This window comes from Rousettus aegyptiacus, unplaced genomic scaffold (assembly GCF_014176215.1).
Source record: "Rousettus aegyptiacus isolate mRouAeg1 unplaced genomic scaffold, mRouAeg1.p scaffold_m13_p_3, whole genome shotgun sequence".
In the NCBI taxonomy this organism is placed as follows: domain Eukaryota; kingdom Metazoa; phylum Chordata; class Mammalia; order Chiroptera; family Pteropodidae; genus Rousettus; species Rousettus aegyptiacus.
Window position 1 is genome coordinate 2,600,836 of NW_023416306.1, and position 24,146 is coordinate 2,624,981.

Genomic DNA, 24,146 nt, shown 5'->3' on the forward strand with positions numbered 1-24,146 from the left:
ACCCTGCGCCCAGCAGCCACAGTGGCCTGTGCCTCGGAGCCCCTTCCAGGATGTGGGGGAAGCATCCCAGGCAGCAGAGTTTGAGGGCCCCCACAGAGCACCCCCAGACCTGCAGGGGCCCACGGAGGACAGGCCATGGGCTGGGAAAGCACAGGCATCTACCCGGGAGGCAGCGCCCCCCACACAGGGGCAGAGGGACCCGCCTCCCGCCCCCCTCCACCCCCTCCCCCACTGCCCTGCGCCAGGGTCCCCGGCTGAGGCGGAGGAAGGGGGAGGACGCTGTCCTGCGGAGCGCCCCGCCTGCAGGGCCCGCCCCCCCGCCCCACCCCCACCCCCTGCTCTGGCCGCCTCGCGTGCCCGGTTGGGCGCGGCCTGTCACGCCGGGCACCCTCGCTGTGCTTCCGTGACTTCCTCCGTGTCTTTTTCGCCCTGACGGCCCCGGAGCGGAACCTTAAACCAAACCCTGCCTGGCCCTCTGCCGGCAGCGCGTGGCGGGCCAAGGAAGGGACTTCTCACCGCAGCATCGGGAGCAGCCAGGGACGCGTCCTAGGGAGAGGGGACCTGGCCGGGACGCTGACACCGGGCAAGGTCCTTCTCCTCGGCGCCCTCCCGCGCTTCTCTGGAAGTTGAGAATGGCTGTCCCCAGGGGCGGCCGGCAGGTCTGCTGAGATGACCTGGGCCCGACGCAGCCCCGCGGGTCAGCGGCTCAGAGCGTCCCGGAGCTGCCCTGTGACGAAGGAGCGTGCTAGACACCCAGACACTCAGCTAGGACACCCCCGCCCCTGCCGGACTCTGTGGGAAACCCCTGTTCCTGCTGGACTGTGTGTGAAACCCTGCTCCTGCCAGACTCTGTGTGACCCGGCATGTCCCGGGCACCTGCGGCCTGAGTCATCGCATCAGCTGGGCCGGGCCAGGTTATGTCACAGCGACAAACAGGCCCCAAACCCCTGTGGCTTTACGAGTAAAAGCATACCCCGGGACGTGCTCGGGCAGTGTGGGTGACAGAGGACCCGCTAGACCCCAGGGACCCCGGGAAGGAGCCCACGGTGCGGGGGGGGGGGGGGTGCTGCACTTGTCTCGTAGACAAACCTCCTCCTCCGAGGCGCAGACCCGGGACGTCGGGGGGACTCCACGCACCGGGGGACGCACCACACCGGGGTTTCCCTTCGGACGCCATTTCCACGTGCACTCACGTTTTGGACCCATGGAGTTATTCACACGGAAACGGTTCCCCAGCCAAGCGTGACATTTGGGTGCTGAGTCACTGCTTCGGTCCGTCCCGCCCTCCGTCCCGCGAAAGACGGAAAACATTCGAATGACGCCGCGGACGGCGGGTCTCGTTCACACGTTTCCTGGAAGCGATTTCTTAGCCAAGGACCGACGTGAGCTAGAAGCAGGCGGAACACAGATGTGCTCTCCCGCCTGGGCGCAGGGCGAGTCGCCCCCTCAGGTGCACGGCCCGGCGGGGTCAGAACCGGGTGCCGAGCCCACACGAAGCTTTGCCGCCAGCCGCCTCCCACCCAGGCAGGGAGCCTGGGGCCCGGCCCGCCCTGACGGCCTCGGCCAGTCCTCGATGGCTCTGTGCGACCCCGGGGGGATCCCAAGGGCTCCCTGACCTACCCGGCGACCTCGCGCAGCCTCAGCTCCCCCTGCGAAGTGGGACCAGCGGTGCTGGTCTGGGTCCCCCTCTCTCTCTCCGCCCATCAAAACCCTTCGCACGCCCTGCGCGCAGACGCCCTGGTCACCTGGAGCATGTGCTGTCCTTTCTGCTCCTTTTAAACACACGTCAGGGTCTCCTCCGGGGCGTGGAGAGGCCCCTCGTCCCAGGCGTCACCCATGCCCTGAGACCGTGGCCGCCCCTTGGCAGCGGGTGGGCCGGGCCTGGCAGCCGGAAGAAGGTGGGAGAAGCCGGGAGAGGGCCGTCTCCGGCCTCTTCCATCTGCAGAGAACGCCCGCCTTCTCGCCCAGCAAACCCTCGCAGGCTCCTGGGGCTGCCCGCCTCGGGCTGCTGTGCCTGTTGCCTGGGGCGGCCATAGCCCTTAGCCCCGCTGGCCACCTGCAGACCGGGCGGCGCCTTGAGCAAACACGCGGACTCTGAGGAACGGGGTGAAGATCCAAGTCTCAGGCCTCCCCTTGCAGCCTCGCCTCTCACGGCCTCAGTTTCTCCATGCAGATGTGGGGAGAAGCAGGAACCGGCTGCCAGGCTTGGCAGAAGCCCCGTCTCAGGCCCAGGCACCCCCTCCCTGTCCACTTCCTGCAGAGCACGTGCCAGGGCCCGGAACCGCTGCCCCCCGGCCTCCCAGGGACAGAGGCGTCTCCCACACCTGTCATGCCAGAGGTGGTCACCACGTGGGTGAGGGCTGGGTTCCTAGGTGGCCCTGCGGCCACACCCCCACCAAGGGCACGTCCTCGGCACAGGGACCCCGGACTCCCCGGCACCCTGGTCCACGCGGCACTGAAGACGTCGCCCCCTCACGATGGAAGGAGCAGGGGGGCCTGGCGCTGCCGGGCGGGGCGCTGGAGGCAGGCGCTGCGGCCCGTAACTCACGGCCGCGGACTCAATTACCGCGGCAGAGGATGCGGAGCGTGGCGGTGTCCTGGAAACTGCATCCAGCAGATGCACCACGCGGATCTGTTAAAATATTGAACCTGTTAGGAGGAAAATGGAAAAAGCCAGACAGAGCTGTTCAGCCTGGCCAGGGGGCGCGCCAGGGGGCAGACGCAATCAGCCGGCCCCGTCTGGCCCAAGATTGATGAGACAGAGGCCGGCAGAGGGGCGGTCTCCGGCGGCAGGCCTGCCGTGAACCCGGCCAAAACACGATACTCTGTGCCCCGCGGACTCTCGCCATGTAAGTTAGTGTCCTCAGTGGGTTTTACACGGGCCCCGGAAAGCGGAGAGCGCCCGGCAGGAAGAGGCACCGTCCTCCCTCCCGGAGGAGGAGTTTTCTGCAGCTCAGAGTCTCCAGGGAGGAGCCCGGCTCACGCTCTCTTCCGGCTAGCTGGGCTGAGCCGTGGACTTGGGGCTTAGCAGGCTGGCTGCCTGCCCCCACCCCGCCCCAGCCACAGACCCCACCGCTGGGAGAGACGTGGGTGTCTGGGAGCCCTGCAGGAGGGCCCGGCGCCTCAAATGCACCTTCTGGCACGTTCCGTTGACAGGGGCAAGACGGCCGTGTGTGGGCCCAGGTGTGTCGTCATCACCCGGCTTCCAGCGGACGGTCCTGAGCTGCGGCGACAGGTTTCGTCATCGGCCTCTCGCGAAGGCTCACACGCTGCCGCTGGCTCCCTGGGCGGCCGGCGGGGTCCGCAGAGAAGAAGGAGCGGGCGGCGGCTCAAACCCCGTCTGCAGCACCGCCCGGGCCATCGCCCCGCGTGCCCAGGGCAGACGCCACGGCGCCCCCTTCCCCACGCAGACGCGGGCGTGGACCCGCCTGAGCCACACGGCCTCAGACGACAGCTGACGGGGAGTCGCTGGCAGGACGTGGGCAGCCGACGGTGCCCGAGGACCCTGAAGAGCCAGGCTCAGGGGGCTCGGGAGCTGGGAGCGCTCAGAGCCCCCAGGGGAGCGGCCGCTGCCGGGGGACCCTCTCCAGCCACCTTTGCGTCTGTCCACTTCAGCCTCGATTCTGGGGAGGGGAATGAGGTCAGCCTGGCTCGGGCCATGTGCTCACCGCAGCCAGAAGAGGGCCTGTCGTGACCAGCGGCCCCAGCGAGATGGTCCACAGGGCAGCAGCCGCTCACAGAGCTGACGCCGACAGAGGGGAGGGAGGCCGAGCGGCTGGAGGCCACTGGGCCCCCCCTCGGCCCCTCGCACAGCCCCGCCCAGCCCTGGACATGAAGCGAGGCCTCCGTGCCCTCCTGGCCTCCAGCGCCCAGGCGTGGACAGCGGACGCGAGAGGAACCACGCAGCCCCAGGCCTGAGGGGCATCGGGCAGGGGGGACGCAGAACCCCGTGTGGCAGAGGCGACGCCCACCCTCTGCGGACCCGAATCTACCGGCAGCCCCCCACGTCTGGCCCGGACGGTCGGGTCGGGGCCTTGCCCCTGCTCCTTGGGCACGGCCTCGAGGGTCTCCGCGAGCAGGGGCTCCGTGTCCTGGTTCTCCACGTCCTCACAGAACCTGGCCCGGCACCGGCTCTGGCGACGCAGCGAGCCACGCCTCCGCCTGTCCTCGTCCGGGGTGCTCTGTGCTCGAAACCGCGGTGTCGCGTGGCCCCCTAATCAGAGCGCCGGGGCCGTCCCGGGTCGACAAGCACGTTCCGGTCCGCACAGGCGTGCTGCTGTTGGTATGCGGCCTCCGCACGCAGGAACCCGACGTATCTAGCCTCTTCCTGACGAGCAAGACAAAAACACCCCGGGGAGAGGAGGAACCATCCCGCACACGCACGCACACACGCACTCCGAGTGCCCCGGCTTTGGTCGGCTGCCGGGAGCTCGTGCCAAACCAGGACGCCCTCAGCCAGGCCACGGCGCCTCCCGTGCCGGCCGGCGGGCTGTTTTCAAGCCTGCGACGCCCTTAGGAGACGTGGGAGCTGGCTGCAGCAGAGCGCCGTGCGCCCGAGATCCCCAGCAGCCCCCAGGCTGGCTACTAAGGGCCAGCGTCGGCGGTAATCACGGGCACGCTGCTGGCCCACGGCGGCCCCTGCCCACAGACGGCCTGGCACGCCGCAGGGCCCCGGGGTGACAGGGGCAGGGGGCCAGGCCTCAGGAAGCCGCCGGTCCGTCCCGGGGCCCAGTACTGACCGGTAGCCCGAGAGGCCCTGCCTGACACGTGAGGCCAGCTTGAAGTCCCTCTGGCCGCCAGGGCCCCCGGCCGCCCCACAAGGCCCTGTCACGGCACATGCTAACTCTCCGTTCTCATCCCCAAGGCCCTGTCTCTGCCTTCACTGGCGGGACTGTGAGCCCCTGGACGGAGGTGGGGTCTGCCCCGTGACTGACCCCCTGGGCTCAGTCAGGCCTGCATTTTAAAGACAGCTGGGCGAGCCCAGTCCTGGAACCCCCAGTGGGCACAGCTAAGCCCTCGGGTCCCGCGGCCGCCAAGACGGTGCATCTGCAAGCAGGATCAGGTCACCTGGAGCCCGAGGCTCCAGACGGAGGGTTGATGGGGAGGACTTTCCTGAGCCTCTGAGGAACAGAATCGGACCAGCTGAGGGCAGGGCTGGGTCCCCACCAGCCCCTGACCCCTTTCCAAACGCCATCGCCAAGGACGGAAGACGGCAGTGGCCTGTTGCACTGGGGACAGAGACCCCGCCCGCCCCACAGCCCTCCCTGGCCCGTGCCGGGGCCGCCTCCCCGGTCCCTGCAGCACAGAGCCTGCCTGGTGGCCACTGAACTCAGGGAAGGACAGAGCTGACCCTTGTCCCTTCCGGTCCCTACCTGGCGTCCTCCTTCCCACCCCAACAACCTCCCTCCCAGATGCCCCCAGCTCACCTTTACCTCCAAGGACAGTTCTTCAGCAGGTGCCATTGTCCAAGCTGTCGGGGTGGGTTTGGGGGGGAGGGGGTGGCGCGTGGCACCTCGTGTCAGTGACAAGGCTCTGCTGATGAGCGTGGCTTATGCGAGCAGAAGAATTTTCCCCGCTCTGAGTTTTCATGTGAAATTACACATGCACCAGCTTCATGCCCTGGCGTCAGAGCAGATAAATAGACATGGAAACCACGCCCCCCCACCCCGCCCCCCGCCCCGCTGGCTGGCTCCAGCCCTGGGCCACGCGCCCGGCCCCACCATCTTTAATCTTACCCGATTCATTTCCCTGCTTTCAATGTGGCATACCAATGTCAGGTCAAAAGCATTTCATCATTTATTGTGAAGGTCTTATTTCATTTTTATTCAAGAATGTGCAATTCTGAGAAAAAAAATAATTACATATGAAATCAACAGTGTAGCTCTGACCTAAAGTCTCAGAATCATGAAATCTCAGAAGCAGAAAGGAAAGTTAGTGCAGGCCTCTTGTTTCACAGGTGGGGAAACTGAGGCCCGGGGGAAGGACGGGCCGCGGCCTGCCCAGGCGTCGGGAAGCCGGTGCCAAAGCCAGGCCTGGCGTCTTGCTTTCCCGACGCCTGTCGCGGGACCCCAAAATGCCAGGTGGGGACAGAGGCTTTCACCTCTGTCGCCGGATAAGAGCTGTGTGGTTGTTCCTGGTCTGCGAGTGGGGAAATCGAGGCACCGAGGAGGCATTCTGGGAGTGCGCCAAGGCCACACAGGCCGTGAGTGAGCTGTCAAGACTGGTCCCCCAGCTCAGTGGTTCCCAAGCTGGCTGGGGAATGACAGGAGCCGGTGCCCCTGGACACAGGCTCCACGGCGGGGGCCACAGGGGGGACCCATGGGTCTCGCGGAGGACAGGGACGGCGTGGAGCAAGCTGCCCCTTCCGGTGGGGAATGAGCAGCCGCTGGGAGGAGGAGCCCGGCGGGGCAGCCCCCCCCCCCCACCCTGGGCTTGGGCGGGGCATTGGGGGAGAGCAGGGCAAGCCTCTTCCGTCTCCCTCTGGGACACCTGCCTGCGCCGGAGGCTGACACGGGAGTCACCAGGCGGACTCCAAGCCCTCTGTGCGAGGTCAGGGGCTTTGTCCCAGATCCGTCCCCAGGGGGGACCTCGGCCCTGCTTCTCAGGGTCAGTGCCCTGGCGAGGTCGCCTGCCCTGCTGGCTTCCTCCCTGGTCCTGGGGCGGGCGCTCCCCGCTGCCTTCGGTGCCCGGAGCACGGACGGCGGGGCTGCTGCTCCCCCAGCCTCCACCCTGCATTTCCCTCACCCCGCGCCTTTGCAAGGGGTTTCCTCCCAAAGCTTCTCGGGCGAGACACCTGTCCTCCAACGGGATGCCGACCGACACGGGACGGGTGCCCCAGTGGGTGGCGATGTCGTGGGTCAGGGCGCGGGGGCAGGAGGACCAGGCGCGGGAGGGAGCAGCGGCCAGAGCCAGCCCCAGCCCGTGAAAGGCAGGAAGCGGAGCGGAGCATCAGGGGCGGGCTGCGGGGGGCGGGCTGCGGGGAGGCGGGTCGGATGGGGCAGACGCTGAAGGAGCGAATGAAGCCGAATGAAGCTGGTTCGACTTTATCCCCCAAGGGCCGGAAGCCACTGGCGCACGTTCTGGACGGAGGCGGAGCTCAGCCCGGACGGTGATGGTGGCCTCTTGTCCATAGACAGGAAATTCCTCCTTTGAGCCCCAGGAACCCACCCGCCCGGCCCCTTCGTGAGTCCTCATTCCAGCCGGAAGCAGTCAGCTGCCCCGGGCCAGCGGGGCAGCCCGTGGGACACAAACCAGCCAGCCGGGCGCCAGCAGCCAGGAGGACGAGCCGCCCCTCAGCGTGTGGGACGCCCCAGAGCAGAGCACTTGGGCCCCCGCGTGGGCCGGCTGGCTGTGAGCCGTGCCCAGGCCGTCACGTTCCCCACAAACGGGGCCAGCAGGCTGACTGAGGCGTGCTGCCTTCCTGGGGTACACTCTCATCCTGGCAGTCTGTGTGGTGGGGGCAGGGAGCCTGCGGCCGCTGGGCATCATACCGCCTGGAGAAGTGGGCTTGGAGTGACCGGTCTAAGACGAAGCCGGGAGAGAGGGACGGGGCCTCCAGGCACGGACCTCCCCACTCCTGCCCACTGTAAGATTACAGGTGGACCCAGGGCCCCGGGATCCTCGAATTCCTCTTCCGCACCCCACAACATTCGCCCACCCTCGAAGTCGTCTGCTCCTCTCCACCGGCTCGGCCGCTCGAGCACCAAGCTGTTCGTCTACTCACCCCATCCTCACTCGCCCCTCCAAGCCCAGGTCCCGTGCCCAGCACCGCGAGGGCGACAGTCGTGGCTTCGGCCCTCGTGGCACTTGCCGCCGGTGTCTGTAAGTCAGAGGGTAGCCGTGGCCAGGCCCCGGTGGCCCTCCCGCCCTGTCAGAGTGTAACCGTGACTGCTGAGGGCCAAGCACCCTTCCTGTGCCAGACAACCCGCACCTACTGCACCCCATTTCACAGAGCGGAAGCCGCGGTCCTGTGGGCCTGCACGCTGACCTGCTGGAGGCCGGTGGTAGGCAGAAAACGGCCCGTGGGCCCCCCGGGCGCGTCACCGTGTCCGGAAGTCTGGGGGGGCGGGCTGTGCCGCCCACGGCATGTCCTGAGCAGGTCCGGACGGCCCAGGAAGTGTGGGCCGGGGCCCGAGTCACCCCACTCCCCCCGTGACACCCCCTCTCAGGAGCTGCTGACCCTTCCAGAAGCTGTTGAAACTAGTCTCCGGCCCCCTCAAACCCCGGCTACACACGAGGTTCTGACCCAGTCCCGGGACCTTTATCGGCTGGGCCTCCGGAAGCCTCCCAGGCGCAGACGGGGGTGGGGCGTGGCGCCCCAGCCAGCCGTGGGGAACCGGGCGGCCGGCATGACGCGATGGCCGTGTGCGGTGTGTGCGTGCGGCAGGCGTGGGCTGCAAGGGACGCTGTCGAATAGACTGCGTGACACTTTGTCAAATCCGAATTTCACACAAACAATGAATAATTAATTCTGCCAGTGTGAGCGAGTCCCGAATATTGCAGAGAACATAGCTGTACAAAAAATTATTTGTTGTTGTCTTTCTGAAATTCCGATTTAACTGGGCGCCCCATTTTGTGCTTTTTGGGTTTTTGTTTGTTTGTTTGTTTGTTTGTTTTGTGCTAAATCTGGCAGCCGTAGTAGGAAGGGAGCATGTGTAAGTGAGGGTGCATTTTAATGTCGCCCAAACTCCAAGCCTGGTTTTCTGGCAATATTTCTGAACGGAGATAAAAAATAATAATAATAATAATAATAATAATAATAATAATAATAAAACACTGAAAAATTGGACACATTTAAATCTGCGCATAAATGACAAGTAAGGAAATGCTGGACCGTGTGGATCGCCTCTCCGGAAACCTGAAACGCTCCTCGAACACGCTAGACGTGAGGGGGTGAAGGGTGGACCCCCTGCAGCTCCGAGCAGCCGCCCCCAGCAGAGGCAGAATCTCGGGCTTCCGCAGAAGCACGTAGCTCCGTGCCTGCCTCTGCCGCTGCGAGACGCCGCCGGGCTCTCGGTTCCCGGGCCTGCGAGGCATCAGGCACTTGCTGTCCGCGGCCCCGCACAGCTCACGTCCTTCCCCGAGCCGCCTGCGGCCGCGGGCCACGTGGTGCTCAGAGCCCCCGTAAACTGGCAGCGTCTGAAGAACAAGTTCGGAGCCAGGCAAAGTGGGGCCTCGGATGGCGATCCTGCGCCTGCAGCCCCCCCGCCACCCCGCCGCCCCAACTCCCGCTGCTGCCCCCAGCGGTAACGACAGACGGGGCGCCGGCCGAGGCCTGAAAACACCTTCTCCCTGGCAGGAAAGGGTCCGCGAGGTTTTCACTCCTGGGTGCGTTTCCTGACAGACTCCGACGAGCCTTTGAAAACTCAGAAGGGAGATGGCGTTTTCTGACTTGTCCTCAGGCTTCCTCCTGCCTCCCTCCAGCTCCGTCCTCTCTTTCTTCAGCCTGCAGACCGGGTTTCTGGGGGTGCAATGGACTTGGGGGACAGGCCCCTGCCGTCGAGCCCGGCTATTCCAGAGGCCGTAAACGAACCTGCCCGTGTAGGGTCCAGCCGCGGGAAGGGCTTGACGTGGTGGCCAGGTAGCCGGGGCCGCTCCAGAGACCTGCCCCAGGGACTTGCGTGGGCACCCCGACCACGCACAGGCACCCCAGGGCGCTAGCTGTCCAGACTGGAGGTAGGCGAAAGGCAGTTCGGTGTGGCTGTCCCCAGCGCCACCCCAAATACACACTCCCTCCAAGACGGTCTGGGGAGACCTGCCCCGTGGGGCCCACACCGGCAGGGCGGTCATTCGGCAGGACTCTGGTCCTTGTCCGCCGGTCCCCGAGCGGGAACACGGCACCACAGGTTAGCCCCGCCTCTGTCCTGTGAGGAGAGGACAGTCGTAGCGGGAATTAACCTGCTTCGACACGCAAAGGGGCGCGGCGCCCCAGGCTCCTGCAGGAGGGGGCGGCGGTGCCCGGGGGGGCCAGAGGCTGGGGCGTGATGCCGCGCGGAGGCGTGTGTCAGGAGAAACACGCGAGCTGCCCCTACGCCTTTGGTTTCCCAGCCGCGGGCGACCGTGTCATCCAGAGTGCGGCCAGCGGTGCGAGGAACAGCGAGACGTGACCGGGAAGACGGCTGGGGTCGGCCTGGCCACGCCGCGGCCGCCCCGCCCGGGGCGGACCAGGACCAGGAGCCCTCGGACGATCGGCCACGGGCTGGTGAACGCGTCCCCCAGAACGACCGCTTTGCCACTAAGCCGGAGAACCTGAGGGATAGCGAAGTCGAGTCAGGCCTCTCGGGAGAGCTGCTGGGCTCGAAGGGGAGATATATTTTAAGGCCAAAGTGCGTTTGGTGTCACGTGAGCTGATCTTAATTATCATTATGCAGTGGCCTGAGCCACCGGGACTCCGGAGTGGGGCCCTCGTTTAGGGAATAAGGAAATGCACGGTCCACTTGAGGCTCGAAGAGAGGAAAATCAGAGGAGAGCCTGTCGACGACCCCCGTTTCCTCATGATCTTCGCTCCTTCTGGGGCCATCGGTTGGCGGCCAGTCTACTGCCCACCGGCTGCAGCCCCGTGCCACCCTCTGGATCCGGAGGACCCCGCGAGCCACCGAGTCCTTGCCAGGCATAGCGAGGGACCGGGGCCCTGCCGTACCTCCCCGGGCCGTCTGTGTGACTTACCGACTCACAGAGCAGGCACAGCCATCTCCATGTCACCGCCAGGAACCCCAGGTCTGAGACAGGAGGCAGAGCCCAGGGCAGGCGACAGGGAGACGGCCGGGGTGGCCCACCCGCCCAAGACCAGCCATGCGTCCCCATCACTAAGCTCCCTGCTTTGCCATCTACAAACGCAAATAAATAACAATAGTCCCTCCTCCATCACGTTGCTGTGGGGTTTAAATTAATACACGCAAACAGCCTGAGCCTGGACTCCAAGGCCGGCCACTCACAGCCCCCCGGGGGGGGGTCCCAGCCTCCAAGGTGGGCTCCGGAGCCAAAGCGAGGGCAGGCAAGGGCATCCAGCGTGACGCCCAGGGCTCCCCCTTTCCTGTGGGAGCTCGGTGTCCTGGGCCTCTGGGGCTGACCCAGGCCGGGCGTGGAGGTGGGACCGGACGCCCACCCAGAGAGCCTGGTCCTTGGGTGATCCGGGAAGATGCTGATGACCACAGACGCCGATGGCTCACAAGAGGAAGTGGGGTCCACCGTGGAGAGAGGGCTGCCCTCCGGGCTGCTGTGTGGGGTCCTCCCGCGTCTGACCTCGGAGCTCCCGCACGGGGCTCCTGGCGCAGGTGAGCAGGGTCAGGGCCGGCTTCCCGGACGGGGCACCGAGTCCCTGAGGGCCACTGGGTCCTGGTAGGCGGTCCGAGGCCTTGCTGGGCAAGGCTTGCTGAGGTAAGCAGGACACCATGTAACTTCTGTGCTGCTGGGAGGTCCAGCCCAGCGGGGGCTTCTGAGTTTCAGGGTGTCCCAGTGTGGACACCCCCATCCACCCAGAGATGTCTGAGAAGCTCTGTCTCTCGCAGCCCCTGAGCGAAGGCCAGAGGACATTCGGACCCCCAAAATACGGCCAGGAGCCCCATAACCAGCCTCCCCTCCTCCAGGACAGGGAGGCTCACTGGTGGCCAGCACCATCGTCACGGGCACCAGGCGCCCCTCATCTTAATGGACAGGAGGAATTCTTGTAGCAATAAAAACAGATTCAATAAACGAGACAGAAACTACATTAAAGGAAAAAACCAAGGTAGTAAATATTCATTGATGCTCCCCAAGAGATCTCTGGGATAGTGCGTCAGAAAAATAGATTAAAACATGCACACCTGTGCACGCGCACACACACACACCCGTGTACACACACACCCGTCAGCACACCATGCACACACACACCCGCATACTCACATGCACCCCCGCTGCCCTCTCTGCTGCCCAGACGCACCGTGGAACCCCGTGTCCTGGAGGCAGGGCCCCCCCACAACCATAGCTGCAGAATACGGTGCCCAGAACCTTCCTGACGCCTCTTCCTTCCCCCTGGGTCACAGCGGGTGGCAGGACAGCCCCGTGGCGCAGCCCGGAGCGCGCTGTGGTGCAGCGGGGAGGCCCGGGCAGCAGCTGGGTCCCCAGGCCGCGCCGGCCGTGCGCTGGGCCGGGCCCTGGAGGTGGACTCACGCCAGTTCCTTCAGTAGAGGGAGCAGCCGACAGCCCCGCCAGCGGCCTGGCTTCTGGGGCACTGGGCTCCCCGAGGCGCTCACTCCAGGAGGAGAAGGGGACCCTCTGGGCCCTGCCGGCGGAGGCCCGGCTTCTGCCGCCCGGCAGCGGGGCGTCTGCAGTGACCGCCTGCGTCCATCCGCAGAGCTGAGACGCGGGCCTCCACTGCGTGAGTACGGGGTGGGCCCCTGCTAGCAGAGCGGCTGCAGCCTCCCGAAGGCCGGAGACCAGCAGGGGACCCCGGGCCAGCGCCGTCACTCCAGGAGCAGGGCCCAAGGGCCCTGAGAGGCGGCAGGAGCTCTGTGGCTGTGCCCAGGGAAGGCCGGGGGGGGGGGACTTTACCCTGAGGCAATAGGGAGCCACAGAGGGCGATGGAGCAGGGGAGTGACCGTCTGAAGTGCACGGGACACCGTGGGGGGGCGGGGCGGGGGCAGGGACCAAGGCGGGAGAGCTCTTGGCGGTGGGGGGGGGGTCCTGCTGGGCCTCTTCGGGGTGAGCTGGGGCCTGGGGGTGGAGGGTCGTGACTCAGGGGGCAGTGGCATTTCACCAGGGCCAGGGGACCGGCCCGACCCTCCCAGACTCAGTGCTTGGACATGAGGCCTCACCTGTGAACAGGTGGGCCAGCCGATCCGTCTGCCCCCAAACTCTGACTCGGTCTGTCTTCGGCACCCCGCGGCCCTTCCCCCAGCCCCTCGACACCCTCCCACGGCCCCCCCCCCCGGAGACGCGCCCCAGGCAGAGCTCCAGGCTTCGGGACTTTCTGCTGCATTCTGTGCGCACCCTTAGGCCCCACTGTGAGAGTCCAGCAAAGCCAGCTGTGGCCACTACCTGTCCAAGAATGCCCCCCTCCCCCCACTTCCCCAGGCATGGGGCTGGGGCTGGACCCTCAGGCGCCTGGCGGGACCGGCCCGGCCGTCTGGCGGAGGCCTTCCCACGCTGTCCAGGCTCCGTGGGCCAGACCCGGCGCACGTGTGGAGCTCAGCAGCGTTGCTCTGCCCGCGTCGGCGGCGAGGGCCGAGAGGCATTGGGGAGCGGTGGCAGGTGTCCCCCATCAGGTGCTGCTGCACTGCCCAGCTCCAGGGGCTGCCGGCCGCGGAGGATGGAACACGACTGTGGCCCCTCGGGATCCAGCAATGAGGTGGCCCGCTCTCGACATGACGCTCCCGGGGGGTAACATCTATCTGCTCTGCCTGCAGAGGAGTCAGGGGCCCCATCACTCAGGGTGCATCCCCAGGACCCACACTCTGTGACAAAACGTCACACTCCGAGCCAACTCGCTAGCCCTGCCGCCTCTCCAGGAAGCCTCGCTTCTGAGAAAGAGTGACCTTGACTGCCCTTGGCTCCCAGGCTTTTCCTCGGGCCTGCCCACGGCCCACAGCCCACAACCAGCCTTTGCCCCCAGGCCTGGTAGCTGCTTAATTAAAGACCCCGGAAGCCGAGCGCAGACCCGGGCGGCTGCCGCCCGGGGTGTCGCTCCGGCCTCCGGCATCTGCCAGGGCGAACCGTGCGGGCTGGCACGCGGCGCTTGTGTTGTGAGACCAGCCAGCACTCCAGCTGCAGTGGAAGGCACCGAATAAATTTCCCTTGATTAGACACCGGCTCGCCCATCACGGCTTCTTTTTCCTCATTATTCCTGCATAAGCGCGGGCGTAATGGGCCGCGGGTCCCCTTTTCCATTTAGAATCCTGGTCCCTGGAGGAATCCGGTCATGCACTTATTTGTGCATTTACGGGAAGGCGGCCAGAGCTGGTGGGCTCCCCGCTCTGCCCACCCCAGGCTGCCCCTGCACCGCCAGGCCCTCTCTGGTGAGGACAACCCCCCTGTGACAGGGCTGGGGGGTGCTATGCCCCCCACACTCAACCTCCGTGCAACGAGCAGGAACAAGCAACAGAATCCACGCAGACCAGACAGGAAAGAGTGAATGGTTCCTGTTCTCAGGCGAGATCACCTAGGAGGAAAATTCGGAATACACAGAAAGCCGCCACATCTAATAAGTCAGTGTATCGGTTTCGCGGGACGCGAGGAAATACAATCAATTTTATTTCTATATTCCAGCGGCAAGTAATCAAAAATTGACATTTCCTTTTAAACGCCATGTAGAAAAACATTAATAAAATACTGGGGAACAAATTTAACAAACGCGTTCGAGACCTGTATACTGAAAAAGACGAAATATCGCCGAAGGAGATGAAGGAGTCCTAAGTAGACAGAGAGCTAAGCCATGGTTATGATTATCGCCATATGGTCAAGATATCAATGTTCCCCAAGTCGATCTGTGGATTCGGTGCAATCGCAGTCAAAATCCCAATGGGTGTTTTCATAGAAATTGACAAGCATATTCTAAAATTCGCATGGGAAGACAGAGGACCCGGAATAGTCAAAATGATTTCAGGGAAGAAAAATCAAAGGTAGTGGACTTGACTTAACCGATCCAGCCTCGGGACCTATTTTTAAGTTACAGTAATCAAGACAGAGAGACACCGCTGTAGAGACAGACAGATCATGGCACAGAGTAGAAATTCCAGACTTGGATCGCACACAGGACCACCTTTTACAAAAATAATTTAAATGCGATGGGGAAAGGGTACTCTTTCCGACAAATGGCATTGACACAGTTAACTATCCATGTGAAGAAAAAAAAAAATTAAATCCCTACCTCACACCACTCACAAAAATTCAGAGGAATTGAAGAGTTCAACGTTTTAACACACGACGCACATTTCAGAAGGAAAAAGCGAAGCGTTTTTATGTTCTCTGGGGAAGGAAAATCTGCGGAGCGAAACACAAACTCTGGAAGCCGCGTAAACACGATGGTCATATTTTATGTGTAGAGCCAGTTTTACAACTTCTATTTGACCAAAGATGCTATTTTTAAAAATGCGAAAGACAAGTAACAGACCGGGAGAAAATATTCGCGAACCCTTAAAATAAACAAAGAGTTACTATTTGGAGAATACGAAGAGTCCTTGCAGTTAAACAAGGAATTTATGGCAAACCCAACAGGAAAATAAGCAAAAATCATCAACGGGTAACGCGGAGGGGGATATGCAATTAGCATCACTCAGAGAAACTCAGATTAAAGTAGCGAGACGGGTGGCCTCTAAACTAACACAAACCGAAAGTAGTGGAACGGCTCCGCGCTGGCGACAGTGTGGGGAGGAAAAACCGCGGTCCGACCGCGTGCGTCATTTTGTGTACATTTGTAAAATCTATTTATCGGGCGATTTCGCAACGTCAAGAAAAATTGCAAATGCATGTACTCTTTGTGTAAATTCATTTCTAGGAATCTAGACGAAAAAAAGTCGTACGCGTCCACAAAGATAGATGTATTCGTTTCCTGTGGTTTTTCTATAAACTCGGTAGCTTAAAAAGGAACAAATGTGTTCTCTTATGGGCTATGAAGTTCAGAAGTGTAAAGTCAAGGTGTCGGCAAGGCTCTTATAAGAGCCTTTGTGGTTACACTGAGCCCACCAGATAACCCAGGACAACTCTCTCTCTCAAGGTCCTTAGCTTCACCACATCTGCAAAGTGCCTTTTGCCACATAAAGTAACACATTCATAGGTTCCTCTCTCTTTGGGAGGACGCCATTATTCTTTCTGCCACACTGGTTTTTCAAAGATGCTAATTGCAACATTATTTGCAAAAGTGGAAAATTGAATGACCTAAATCCGTATCTGCAGCCGCCCCCCAGCGCCAGCATCACCGCCTCAGCTCCGCCTCAGATCCTCAGGCGTGAGATTCTCATGGGAGCCTCGGTCCCCAGTGCCACACAGGTCAGGGACCACTGGCCTAGAGAACTCCTGCTCACCACGAAGCCTCAGGCAGCACACCCTTCTCTGATGGACCATGCACACTCGGGGTGCTCTGTCGTGTGCCTTGAGACACCTTGTGCTTTCCTCTCTCTCGGCATGTCACAGTGCACAACGGCTCATGTGTGAGACTGTCACTTACTTCCCCTGGACGGCAACATCGTCCTGAGTGAGGGCGTGTGGGACCTGCCTGTGGCGTCCCTCACATTGGTCAGAGAGCCTGGCTCAAGGGAGGCCCCAGCTGCCACTAAGAATCGGCCATGCTCAGCTCCTGATGGCTCCTCGGGGTTCAGAGTCCCTGCCCCCAGCACGCCTGGTCCCCAGTGGAGAGCTCTGACAATGACTGCTGTCAGCCCCAATGGGAGAGATTGCTGGCAGCAAGGAGCCGCAGGCGGAAGAAGTATTTCGGGGATTGGTAGACGCTCCCCCAGAGCCTGTGAAATCGCCGTACGTAGGGGCCACCTCCCCTACCCAAACGTAAAGCGGGCTCAGGCGGCCAGAACCACCTCCGACGCCCGGTCCCCACGCTGCCCAGGGTCCCAGCCCCATCTGGGCGTGGCTCCCCGGGAAGTGAGGACCCATCGTGGCCACGCCCGTGACACCCACCCTGCAGCCCCGGGATCCTCTGCTCCAGTCTCCTCGTCTGTGGTTCACTGGGCGCTCCCCTCTGCTCCACAGCCCTGAGGGCTGTTCAGAGCCACCTCTGTCACAGCCCCGTCATCAGCAAAGGGAGCACGGACATCGGGGTCTGAAGGGCCTAGGCCCCAGACCGGCCCTCCTCTCCCTAACGTGGGACCGCGGACAAGCCGCCCAGCTCCGCGTCCTCCCACTACACAGGGCGTTGGGGCCCCTCGGCACGGGACACGTGTCCCGCCACGCGGGAGGCGCCCCGTAAGCCCTCGCAGGGGGCAGCGATCTCCATGGACCCCGCGTCGACATGCTCAGATGCTCCATCGGCGGTGAGCCGAGCCTGCCACCAGGTAGCACAGCCCGCCCCTTGGCCGGGGGAAAGGGTGGCGGGCCGCAAGGGGCAGCAGAGACCGCTCCGCCCTGCGTGAGCTTTTCACGCAGAGAAAGGGCGGCTGCAATTCGCGTGGAGGTCGGGAGGCTGGCGCAGGCAGGAACGAGGCAGACGCCAGTCCCACCAGGTCAGCGGAACCGGACACCTGTGTGCCAATGAGCACGGAAGGTCCCGTCTGCCCGGCCAGGGTGCCCGCGGCCAGCGGCTGCTCCGCCTCTGATGGCTGAGCCGGCCGCGGGCACGGCCTCCCTGGGGCTCTGAGTGGGAAGATTCTCAAGGACAAATTTAATTTATTGCTGTTTCCCACAGAGCAAGGAGCCTGTCACTCTCGGCAGAAAGCGTGATTGCTGTCGTCAGCGCCTCCGCCGGGCAGCCTGGCACCTGCCCAGGGCTCTCGCCGGCCTGCGGCTCTCCGGACGAGCCGGCTGGGAGTTTGCTCCTCCTGTCCGCACCGCCGAGTGGCTCACGTCCGAGACGCGAGCCCGCACGGCTGCTCCCGCGGGCGGCACGGGGCCTGGCCGGAGAAGCCACAGGGGAGGAGGACGCCCCAGCTCGCCGGCCCGTGCCGGAGAAGCCTCCTCCCGTGCAAAGAAGAAGTCAGGGGGTGGGAGGGGAGCCGGTTTGCCGCCCTCCTGAGCGTGTGTCCTGAACCCCCGACGTCCTGAAGCCCTGGGCCCCTCATCCCGTGAGGCAAGGAGCCCCCAGTTCTGCCTTCACCCCGACTCCCCGCCACCCCTGGGCTCAGGTCCTCGGGACGCCCAGGCCAGCTCCCTAGGGTCCTTTCTTCACCAGCCTCTTCTAGCTGCTCCCGCGGGGCCGGGGGCCCCTGAACGCCCCTGGAGCGGGGCCCAGAGTGCGGCTCCTTCCCCCACGGTGACCTTGCACCTCCTCCCTGAACGCCCGGAGTCCCCATCTGCACTGCAGGCCCCCACCTGCCACTCCCGCCCTTCCGCCCACTCCCTGCGGTGGGTGACACGCGGCCCCCACGTGGGTGCCCCGCCCCTGCCCCCACACGCCCTCGTGTGCCCCGGATCCAGGGCCTGGCCGTCATCCCTCCCCGCCCCACCTGTGGGACCTTGCCCTCCCCCGGTGTCGCAGTGGGCATTGTCGGGGGCAGCACAGCGCCTGGGCACCTGGCCTCTCTGAGTTCGCCTTTCTTCCTGAGAAACGGGGGACCTGAGACGGCCAAGCGAGGGCCCCGGCTCAAGAGCGGTGCTGCTTTGCCGCTGCCGGGAACAGTGTCCCGGGAGACAGACTTCTGGGCAGACCCAGGAGCGAGGTCCACTGGGCAGCTCAGCCTACCGTCCGGGAAGGAGGGGCCCAGAGCAGCCCGGGGGCGGGGCGGCTCCCCCGGGCCCCAGCCCCAGCCCCACCTGCCCACCTCCTGCCTGCGTCTGGGGACACACTCTCAGGGGGCAGAAAGACAACAGGAACGTGGGGTGGGGTTCAACCTTCCCTCCACCTCCACCTGGCGGGTGCCAGAACCCAGCTCACCGGGCGGAGGAGGGGCACAGGTGTGCGTGCAGGGTGCTCTCAGCATGCAGGAGGTGACGCAGAAAACTCTCATTTGATCTTCACGACCCCCGGGAGTCACGGGGAGATGCCAACAGCACCCCGCTCCTCACATGGGCAGACCGGGGCCCGGGGAGCGGAGGGCAGCTGCGCCCCCCGCCCTGCCCCCGGCCAGTCAGGAGCAAGACAGGTGCACAGCGCACTCTCTGTCCGATGGCAGCGACAGGGCGTCCCGTGGAGGGGGCAGGAGCGAGCCAGCTCCTGTCCCCAGGGGCTGCATCGGCTCTGTGACAAATCTGTCTCGCCACAGGGCTTTTCAGATGCAGCTGCAGCCAGCGGCTCAGCCCTGCAGAGACCAGTCCTCCCTCGGCGATGCCTTGTGACAGAGCAAATGAAGTGTGCCTCGGAGAGCGGCTGTCGCAGCGGGCGAGGGGCCCTCCCGGTTACCGGTTACGGGTTTCTCTCCCGCCGGCCTCAGCGGGGAGGCGACCCACACGCCTCCTCAAGCCGCCCGTGGTGCAGGAAATGGGCCAACTGCCCCGCAGGGATAATGGTGCTGGGGACACACAGCACCTCCCCAGCCATCCAGGTCACTGTTCCCGGAGCTGTGTGAGCCGCCCCCGCCCCCCCACCCCCCGTGACAGGCCAGAGCAGGCCGGGGTCCCCGGAAGTGCAGCACCGACCTTCACACAGGTGAAGCCTTAGTGCCGCCTTCTCACGAAGTTACAGGCGCAGCTGTCCACCCAGCCCACCCCGGAGTGCGCGCGTACACACATGCACACACATGAACACACACGCGCACACACACCGCACACACTGCACACCCACGCACACACACTGCTCGTGCACACACGCATGCACTGCACACAGAAGCAGGGCGTGCATGCGCACACTTAGCCCACGTGTGTGCTTATGCATTTCCACGGGACTACAGAGCCCCACAGATGTACTCGTGACATGCATGTGCACACAACACTGCACACCAAAGGTGCGCCTCTCGTGTGTGCACAGGTACACACCTACATGTGAACATGCATGCTGTCGCCATGCACTCACACATCCGTGCGACACACGCGTGCACATGCGGACTGCATGCTTTCTGCTGCCACGCCTGCACCGGCAGAGCTGGCTCTGCTTGGTCCTGGGCCCGACAAGCTGCGTGAGCAACTTTTGATCAGTGTTTGGCAGGTCCAGTGGGGTCTTCACGCAGTCTGGTGGTGGGGAGGGGGCAGGCCCGCAAGCCCTCTGATCAAAGGCAGGGCGCTTTGCCAGCTGTCAGCCACTGCGCCGGGCCTGCGTTCCCTGGACCAATGGCGACAGGTCCACAGATGCCATGGAGGGCCCCCCTGCTCCCTCTCCCTGTGGCCACCATCACAGGTCCGTGGGGGGCTCCTGATGCCTAATGCCGGAACGGGGGCCTGCCTTTCCACGTTGCTTATGGGGACAAACCGGAGTCACTGTGAGACTGCAGGGACTGGCCCGGCCCTGTCTCTGCCACATCCCCAGTCACGAACGCCTCCCCCGCCCCCCGCCACCCCACTGGAACCCAGCCTGGCGTGTGCCTGGTGGCACCTTGCCCATCACGAGCTCCGACACTCAGGCCAGCAAAGGACAGGCCCGCCAGCATCGGAGACAGCGCTGCGGGTGGGAGCGAGCTGCCAGCGTCCCCGAAGGACCCCACAGTCCCCAGCAGCGCCCCGGCTCCCGGCCACGTGGCGAGGGATTCCTGGGATACGCGTATGGGAAAAGCGACCTGCGGCCCTGTTCTCTGGAGGGACAGCCCTCGCAGGCTGGTGCTGGCACGAGGAATTGATCCAAGGCCATCGAGCTGCCCTGTGAGGCCGGAGACCCAGGCGTGGACGCCACCGCCTGGAGCCACGCCCAGCGCGCCATGGCGGTCCAGAGGAACCCCACTGCTTCCCGCTGACCCGTCCAGGACGGCTTTGCCTGTCATCTCGTGCGTTACAGGAGGAGGTGTCAGAGCTCCACCGTCATCGTCCCCGAGGACGCCGGCTGACCAGAAGAAGCCTCCGTGCCCACCGTGGCCTGCGACCGCCTGCAGCGCTCGGCCCTGCTGCAGGCCTCTCGCTGGCCCAGCCGGGGCGCCTGGCTGCGCCCGAGCCATGAGGGGCCTGGGGAAAGTTGTCCTGGGATTTCAGCTGAGGCAGGAGGGCTCTCTGTGTGGGAGTGACCAGGTCATCAAAACATGCCGGCGGCCGCACACAGCAGGCAGCCGCCTGGGCCCCGCATGGCCCCGTTCACGGCCGGCGCCGAGAGCCGGGCCCCGGTGGTGACTTGGGTGTCTGCGTCGCTGCCATGGTCTGTGGACTCACGCCAGCCGCCGCTGTCACTGTGTCCTCACTGGCCTCCATGCCACCCGGGCAGGCCACCCGCTGCCATGTCCGCGGGGCCGGCAGCCGGCACCCGTGTTGGGCACCCACTCCCGGACCGCTCAGCACCGGCGCTGAGAGCGGCCGGATCTGCCCGGCCACCGGGAGAGGAAGGGGCCCGCCAGAGGACACCCTGCTAGGGCGGCTCAAGGCGTTCCTGGGGCGGCCGGAGCGTCCCCGTGCAGCCCACCGCCCGGCTTTGCTCCCGCCTGCAGCCGGGGTGACGCAGGAGCCCCTGGAGAGTGGAAGGCGGGCCCGCGCCTGCACCCTGGCTGCAGGGGCGTCTTCCTCACGTTACCGTCTACGTGGTGACATGGAGAAGCCACAGCCGCAGGCAGCCGGGCTCCATCCTGCAGGGACCCTCCAAGGAACCTGGGAGAGCTGTACGCCCACGAGTCCCAGGAGGGACGGGAGAGCCTCGCCTGACTGGGAGAGGCCCACCCATACCGGCCGGGGCTGGAGGCTTCATTCAGTCTGCGATGTAAATGGCGATCTCATCCACAAACGCCCTCAGAGACACACCCAGGTATCAGGGCCTCGCTTGGCCCCATGACGTGGGCACATAAAACTCACCAACGTGGTATTCGAGGTAAGCAGCATAAACACCCGCAAAAGGTGGCTGGGAGTTAAGCGCCCTCAGTTCCCCGGGCCTGCCCTCTGCCCTCCGTGCTTGGGGACCTTCTCATCGGATTCTGTGCTGCTGTGATGCGCCATCCCCTCAAGCCCTCTGGGGGCCCGTGGCGCAGGGCGGGGGATGGGCCCTAGGACACACACACCTGCTAAATTATTCAGTCAGCTCCAGGCCGCTATGCGAACCTCATCCGGCCGAGTTCTGGGCCTATGGGCGCTGTGCTCGGGACTCCAGCTCGGCTCCCTCTGGGCTCCTCACCAGCCTGAAGGACACTCCCGAAACATCAGGTGGCTTCTCCCCGTCACCCACTCCCGGCCCCTGAGTCCCGGAGGCTGCTGGCGAGGGGGCTGTGGAGCGTAGACACGCGGCGGGAGCTGGAGCCGCTTTCCCTCGGTGCACACGCACACACACACACACGCACGCGCACACACATGCACACGCACACATGTGCACGCACACGCATGCGCATGCACACACACCTATGCATACGTGCGCACGTACACATGCGCGCACATGTACACATGCACACGCACGCACGTGCATGCACACACGCACACCTGCACATGCACACCTGCACATATGTACACACCTCCTCTGCTCGATCCTGCGACCCCCGGCAAGGACTGCCTAGAAAGGAAGCGATTCCTGAGGTGCGGGGAGGAGGGTGGTTTCGGGGAGAGACCTCCACATGAGACTCAGGGTCAGGAATTGCTGCTCATGGCCAGAGTCTGCCCCAGGAGAGGTCCAGCGGGCTCCGGAGCAGGAACTGCCCACGGCACACACACGCCCATGGCCACGGGGGGACATGGTTCTTCCGTACCCCAAAATAATTCCTTCCCCTTAACGCATCTCTCAATCCCATCCGCCATCTGGGAAGGCCTCCTCCTGGAAGCCTTCCTGGCTGGAATCCTCCCCCCCTGCCCGGAGCTCAGGCACTTCACCCAGGTGCCCGGTGCACTGACCACCTGGAATGACCGCGCTCGGCCTCCCAGGGCTTCTGAGCACGGGGAGCACAGGTCCCTGCTCCTGGCCAGTGCTGGTCCCATCCCGGCCCCTGGCCCGGTGCTGTGCCCACGCTGTGACTTCGTACACGCTGTCGTCTGGGTGACCGCCAAGCCCATCACACAATCCGAGTGGCCGCTGCTGACCCAACACACAACAGCCTGCAGGACGAGGAGCTCACCAGCCGGCTGTAACCAGACCACAGGCAGCCGGGCCGGGCCGGTCCCAGGGGTCTGTCACGTGTGAAGGTGACCGGGCCTCGGGACACTCAGAGTCACAGCCCGGGCAGCAGAGCCCCCCAGCAGCCCTGGCTCCGCCCTCCCCTCCCCGCTGTTGGTGACGCCCCTGCCCGCCCTGCCCGGGAGCCACGGGACTCCCGAGCACCCGCTTTGCGGGCACGGTGGCCGAGGTCCCACCATTCACAGGGAGGGTGGCCCAAACCCCGACCGCGGCGTGCTCTGCTCACCGCCTCGTCCCCTGCCCCCTGCTGGGTTCACCGGCAGCAAATGCCGCAGCTGACATTTTGCTTGAACTTTATCGCTCCCCATTGTCTGCTGCGGTCTCCTCAGCCCTGCAAAGGGGGACATCCATCACAGAGAGGTCAGCGGTCTGGAGCCACACGGAAAGGAAGCAGCCGAGACTAGCCAGCTTCAGACCCACTCAGACGGTCGACACCCCCGGGGGCTCCCTTCAGAGGCGGCACCTGTGGAGGCACGTGCAGTATTCGGGCCCCTGACGGTCCACGCCCTGCCCCCTCCGGCCACCGTCCCCCGCGGCCTTGAATTGCTGACATTATCGCTCACGTCCTGGCTGAGCCACTGTGGCCTCCCGAGCCCTCTGCAGCTGAGGTTCCACGAGAGGGAAGGCGCGCCGCGGGGTCCGGCGCTCAGAGCCCAGCCCCGGCCCAGGCGGGGCCCGGCCGCGCTTGTCTCACTTCTAGAAACGCTTCCAAACTGACTCTGCTTGATCTCTGGGTAGCAATTTTGTTCAAAGCCTCCTTTCTTATTATATCTGCTCTTCAGGGCATTTGCGCCCACGGCGGTGGCTCTATAATCAAGGGATTGCAAGGCCGGCCAGGATCCCTGCCGCTCACCCTGCACCATACGGCTGGCCCCGGGCAGAGCTCTCCAGAGCAGGGGACGCCTCCATTGGCAGAGGGCGCGCGTCCCGGCCCAGGCTCCCCGCTAAGAGCTGTTTCTCCTGCTCTGGGACCGTCCTCGCCGCGTCCTTGCTGAGAAGCACACCTCAGCAGGCCTGGCTCGTCTGCTCGTGCAGAGGCCAGGCCAGACAGCAGGTCGGCGATCTCAGGAGAATGAGTGAGACTCTCACCCCTGGGGTGCAGAGTCTCTTCCCAGAGACCAAGCCTAGGGCGCCGAGCCCCACATGGTCCCCCAGGCCCTCGCGGCTCCCCAGGCAGTGGCAGGCCATGGCCCCAGCCTATGCATCGTCCACCCCTGCGTGGGACGCGCACACTCGCATGTGGCCGTGCCCCTGGGCTCATGTCTTCCTCCTGCACTCTGAGCGCAGGAAAAAAAAATCTCCAAAATATGAATTATGAATGGAAAACCCAGGCAGAGCAATCACGGGTAATAAA